Genomic DNA, 6,594 nt, shown 5'->3' with positions numbered 1-6,594 from the left:
GGCCTCCCAAAGTGCTGGGATTACAGGCTTGAGCCACCGCGCCCGGCCGAGGTGCTTTCAATAAGTGCTTTTCGCGTAAGGTTGGACCACGTGAGAGACCTTCAAAGCACTGCCTGAGCCTGCCAGGAGTTTACAGTCTAATTGGAGAGAAAACTGCCCAGGACAGTTAGAAAACATCCAAATGGTGCAACAGCGTGATGAGACCACCAGTGGTGTGGGTCGTTAGGAAGCGGCTTCCTTTCCGACCTTGACTTTGCTGACAGGATTTGACATGGTCTCCTTGAATTCTACCTCCTGATTTTCTTAACTCGGGCACCTTGATGTCACTATCTTTTCGCTACCTTTTACTTTGACTGGCCAAAGCTCCTAATACTCACTTCAGTCAACAAAGATTAAAGCTGGATTACTTGGTATCATTTCTCTCTCTCTTTTTTTTTTTTTCCCCAAAATAATCATTCTCTCCCGTTAGGGAAAGATGAATGAAGGATATACTGGAACTCTTTGTAGTATCCTCGAAATTCTTTAAATGGAAAGTCATTACAAATTAAAAACTTGAATTTATTGGAGGATGGCTATAATAAAAAAGACAAATAATACTAAGTTTAGGGGAGGATGTGAAGAAATTGGAACCCTCATATACTGTTGGTGGGAATGTAAAATGGTACAGCCGCTTTGGGAAATTGCTGCAGTTCCTCAAAAGGTTAAAGATGGGCCGTGCGCAGTGGCTCATGCCTGTAATCCCAGCACTTTGGGAGGCTGAGGCAGGTGGATCACCTGAGGTCAGGAGTTCCAGACTAGCCTGGCCAACATGGTGAAAACCCATCTCTATTAAAAATATGAAAATTAGCCGGGCGTGGTGGTGGGCGCCTGTAATCTCAGCTACTGGGGAGGCTGAATCAGGAGAATCGCTTGAACCCGGGAGGCGGAGGTTGCGGTGAGCCGAGATCGTGCCACTGCACTCCACCTTGGGCGACAGAGCAAGACTCCATTTCAAAACAAACAAACAAAAAAAGATTAAAGCTGGAATCATCATATTAACCAGCAATTCCACTGCTAGGTATATACCCCAAAAAAGAGAAAACATTTGTCCACACAAAAATTTGCACATGAATGTTCACAGCATTATTCATTAACAGCTAAAAAGTGGACATAACTGAAATGTTTATCAACTAATGAAGGGATAAATAAATGTGGTATATTGGAATAATGTACTAATAATTCCGCTGTTACAATGGAATATTATTTGGCAACAAAAGGAAATACTACAACATGAATGACCCTTCAAACAGATTTAGTGAAAGGATCCAGTCACAAAAGACAAAGTATTGCATGACTCCATTTAGGTAAAATATCTAGAATAGACAAATCCACAGAGATGGAAATCAGTGGTTGCCTAGGGCTGGGAGAGTTGGGGAAAATGGGGAGTGGCTGCTAATGGGTATGGAGTTTATTTTAGGGTATGCTAGTTGTACAGCTATGTGAATATACTCAAAACCATTAAATTGCATACTTTACATTGGTGAATCGTATGGTATGTGTATTATATCGCAATAAAGCTATTGCAAGAAAGAAAAAGAAACCACTGGTGTCTGGTCACTGTTAAATTCCTAGTGGTGAACCCATAGCCTAGCACATGTTATAGCCAATAAATACTTGTTGAATTTAAAATTGTGTGTGTGTGTGTGTGTATTTTTGTGATCTCCAACAACTGCTGCCTCTAGGTACCCCACACTTACTGAGTTGAAAAAAAATTCCTAATTTATCCAATTTAGGAAGACTTGTGGAATAAAATACATTTGAACTCCGTGAGGACAGGGACATTGTCTTGTCCACCCCGTTATCTCCAGCTCCCGTGAGAGTACCAGACATGTAGCAGACACTCAATAAGTGTTTGTTTTTTTTTTATTTTTATTTTTTATTTTTATTATACTTTAAGTTCTAGGGTACATGTGCATAACGTGCAGGTTTGTTACATATGTATACTTGTGCAATGTTGGTGTGCTGCACCCATCAACTCGTCAGCACCCATCAATTCATCATTTATATCAGGTATAACTCCCCAATGCAATCCCTCCCCCCTCCCCCCTCCCCACAGACACTCAATAAGTATTTGTTAATAAATGTTAAATATGGGTTCTAGTCTAAATTCTGGCTAGTAGAACCCTTGGCCTCTTCCTATTAATGTTGAATTCAAATCTAAAAGTGAGCGCCAGCACTATTTAAATGAGTATCAATCTTGTAATGTGTAGAAAAGAGCCGTAAGAGAGGCGTAAAATCCTGTGGAGTTTCAGATGTGGCAAAAGTCATTTCAGTTGGGGAGGCTTGTGGAGAGCTTAAAAAGGGCGTCAGGCCAGGCACAGTGGCTCATGCCTATAATCCCAGCACTTTGAGAGGCCAAGAGGGAAAGATCCCTTGGGCCTGGGAGTTCAAGACCAGCCTGGGCAATAAAGTGAGACCTCCTCTCTACTAAAAATAAAAATTAGGCCTGGAACAGTGGCTCATGTCTGTAATCCCAGCACTTTGGGAGGCTGAGGCAGATGGATCGCCTGAGGTCAAGTTCGAGACCAGCCTGGCCAACATGGTTGAAACCCTGTCTCTACTAAAAATACAAAAAGTACCCAGGCATGGAGGCGTGTGCCTGTAGTCCCAGCTACTTGGAGGCTGAGGCAGGAAAATCGCTTGAACCCGGGGGGCAGAGGTTGCAGTGAGCCAAGATCAATCACACCATTGCACTCCAGCCTGGGCAACAGAGTGAGACTCCATCTGAAAAAAAAAAAAAAGAATGCATGAGAAAGGAACAGGACCAGGGGAGAGTGATATAAACTAAGAGGATCTGCAAAGGCTTAATGAGGTTTCCTGTACTGCTCAGTGTCTCTTATGAAAATAATTCAGAAACTTAAGACAGGTGATCCCAGACTTGATACAGATGTAAAGCCTAAGGAATTCAATTTTCCAAACGTGGGACTCTGACATGCTATTTTCTTTGCCGACTGGGATGCCAGTCTTTCTGACACATAAGTCTTTTGGCCCTATCAATCACAGTGTTATGTGTGGCATTTTCCTTTATAGAAAGCCTGCTGGCCCCCCTGAAGAAAGTATCTTAGTATAGAAGTTAAGTTAGACCCACTTGGCTTTGAATCACAGATCAATTGCTAGCTGTTTGATCTTGGACCAATTAGTTAACTCTTTTTCCAAAAAAATTTATTTAATTTAATGTTTCTAGAGACAGAGTCTCACTCTGTCACCCAGGCTTGAATGCAGTGATATGAACATACTTCACTGCAGCCTAGACCCCCCAGGCTCAAGCAGTCCTCCCGCTCAGCCTCCCCAGTAGCTGGGACTGCAGGCACATGCCACCATGTCCAGCTCAGTTAGCAATTTTTTAATCCCTAGTTTTCTAGTGTGTAAAGTAGGAATACAACAGAATTTATGTCATTTGAGGATTTAACAAAATAGTACATGTAAATAAAGCTGTTGAGGGCTGGGCATGGTGGCTTACGCCTGTAATCCCAATACTTTGAGAGGTGGGCAGATCACTCAAGCCCAGGAGTTCGAGACCAGCCTGGGCAACATAGTGGAAGCCTCATCTCTATAGAAAATTTAAAAACTTAGCCAGATGTGGGGACACATGCCTGTAGTTTCAGCTACTCAGGAGACTGAGTCAGGAGGATCGATTGAGTCCTGAAGGTTGATCCCGCAGTGAGCCATAACTGTGCTTCTGCACTCCAGCCTCAGTGACAGAGAGAGAATCCAGCCTCAGTGACAGAGAGAGACTCTTATCTCAAAAAATAAATTAAATAAATAAACACATATATACATAAATACATAAAGCTGTTGTCACAATGGATGACAAATGGTAAGTAGACAAGGAATTTAATAATTATTAAAAACAAGAAGCGGGTTCAAACTGATACCCAAATTCTAGGCTAGGAAGGTCTGTCATTATGGTTGAGCCCTGGTTAACCACTTCTGTGCAAAAGGATCTCTGCCAGCAGAAGCAAAGTAGACTTCATGTGGGTTTTTTTTGTTGTTGTTGTTGCCCAGGTTGGAGTGGAGTGCAATGGTGTAATCTCAGCTCACCACAACGTCTACCTCCCAGGTTCAAGTGATTCTCCTGCCTCACTCAGCCTGCCAAGTAGCTGGGATTACAGGCATGCGCAACCATGCCCGGTTGTTTTTTTTTTTTTATTTTTTTTATTTTTTTGTATTTTTAGTAGAGACAGGGTTTCCCCATGTTGGTCAGGCTGGTCTCGAACTCCCAACATCAGGTGATCTGCCCCCCCGGCCTCCCAAAGTGCTGGAATTACAAGCATGAGCCACCGCACTCGGCCTGACTTCATGTTTTTAAAACCCTATTTAAAATAAGTATAATCTTACCAGTTTCTCCTTCAGCTTCTCAATGTAGGAAGTGATGGGTTGAAGCAGAAGGTCCTCTATGACCCTGCTAGAAAAGGAAGTGGCCCAGGCATATCACAGCAAGCTGGTGCATAGGCCACACTGGAGATGTGGCTCTTCCCTGGTGCCATCTCCCACGAGGATCTATCTCAGTTTGCTGGGGGTTGCCTGAGGTCAGGTCAGGGGGATGCAGAGATGGAACTTTCTGCCTACCAACCCAGTGGCTATGGACATCAGAGACCAAGGTTTTAAAAGATGTAGCAGCTCTGCATAGCATGGGATAACAGAAAGAAATGTCATTCTCAAAAATCAAAGGCACCTTCTGTGCAGAAAGATTACTGGAGTCACCCAAGTCTCCCTGGAAGATTTTTGGAAAGCTCTCTTTAAAAAGTCCCAGACAGCTGCAGGGACAGCTGTAAGAGGGAAGCACCAGCCTTCTGGGTTGGTATGTGTGTATATGTGATGGGGGTTGGGGAGAACACACCAATTTCCTGCTTGGCTATACTGCTTCAGCTAAAAGAAGAAAGGGGACTTGATGTTTGTTTTGTGAGTCCTTAGACAGGAGAGATTCCTGTTGTGAATGTCGTTGTCATGTGGGTAGAGGATCAAGAGTGGGGACACCCTTAGCCTCTCCCCTCTAACTGGGCCTGCACCTCCTCCCTTTTGGAGGAGTTACCTTTTGAGCTCTTGGATCTCATAGTTAATGACAGGGAACTGGCTCTTATATCCCTCTTGACAGCTTAAGGGATCCTATAGGAATCTGTTGAGGCAGTGAATCACCACTGGAAATGTGGCTTGTGTAAATCTGGATATGGATATCCAGAATATAATCACATTCATTAGCAATCATTTATATACACATTCAAGTACTTAAAAATATTTACCTAAAAGCTCCTAAGAGCCTGTCTTCAAGGTACTTATGCTGAATCTTTGTGATTTGGCTACTGCCTCTTTTCTTTTCTCTTCTCTTTTCTTTCTGTTCTTTTCTTTTTTTTGAGTCGCCCAGGCTGGAGGGCAGTGGCATGATCTCAGCTCACTGCAACCTCCACCTCCCGGGTTCAAGCCATTTTTGTGCCTCAGTCTCCCTAGTGGCTGGGATTACAGATGTGCACCACCATACCTAGCTAATTTTTTAATTTTTAGTAGAGATGGGGTTTCAGCATGGTGCTAAGGCTGGTCTCAAACCCCTGACTTCAGGTGATCCACCCGCCTTGGCCTCTCAAAGTGCTGGGATTACAGGCATGAGTCACTGCACCTGGCAGGCTACTGCCTCTTTCATCAACTTGATATCTGATGTTCCTTCCCCAACTCCTTACCCTACAGTCCAAACATACTCAACCACCTATACTCCAGCATATGGCATAGGGATTAAAAAAGTAATCTCTGGAGCCAAACTGCTCTAACCCTTACTGTGTGACTCTAGCTGAGTTACTTTACCTCTATATGCCTCCGTTTCTTCACCTGTAAACAGATATTTTAGCACCCAGGATGTATTATTATTATTATTATTATTATTAGAATTAAGTGAGCTAGTCTGGATGCAGTGGCTGATGCCTATAATCCTAGCACTTTGGGAGGTCAAGGTGGGTGGATTGCTGAGGCCAGGAGTTTGAGACCAGACTGGGCAACATGGTGAAAACCTGTCTCTTCAAAAAATACAGAAATTAGTTAGGTGTGTTGGCACATGCCTGTAGTCCCAACTACTCAGGAAGCTGAGGTGGGAAGATCCATTGAGCCTGGGAGGTTGAGGCTACAGTGAGCCATGGTTGCACTACTGTACTCCAACCTGGGAGACAGAGTAAGACCCTGTCTCAAAAAAAAAAAAAAAAAAAAAAAGAGAATTAAGTGAGCTAATGAATAAAACCCACTCGAGAGGCCAGGTGCAGTGTCTTACACCTGTAATCCCAGCACTTTGAGAGGCCCTGGCAGGAGGATCAATTAAGCCCAGGAGTGCAAAGCCACAGTTTATGATCCAGCCACTGCCTTCCAGCCTGGGTGACAGAGCAAGACCCCTGTCTCTCTAAAAACAAACCAGACAGCCAGGCATGGTAGCTCACACCTGTAATCCCAGCACTTTGGGAGGCTGAGGCGGGCGGATCACAAGGTCTGGAGTTCAAGACCAGCCTGGCCAATATGGTGAAACCTCATCTCTACTAAAAATACAAAAAAAAAAAAAAAATAGTCGGGCATGGTGGTGTG

The sequence above is a fragment of the Colobus angolensis genome, unplaced genomic scaffold (assembly GCF_000951035.1).
Source record: "Colobus angolensis palliatus isolate OR3802 unplaced genomic scaffold, Cang.pa_1.0 Scaffold534, whole genome shotgun sequence".
Lineage (NCBI taxonomy): Eukaryota > Metazoa > Chordata > Mammalia > Primates > Cercopithecidae > Colobus > Colobus angolensis.
The sequence above is the reverse complement of the archived record's forward strand: the minus strand, read 5'-3'. Positions refer to the sequence as shown.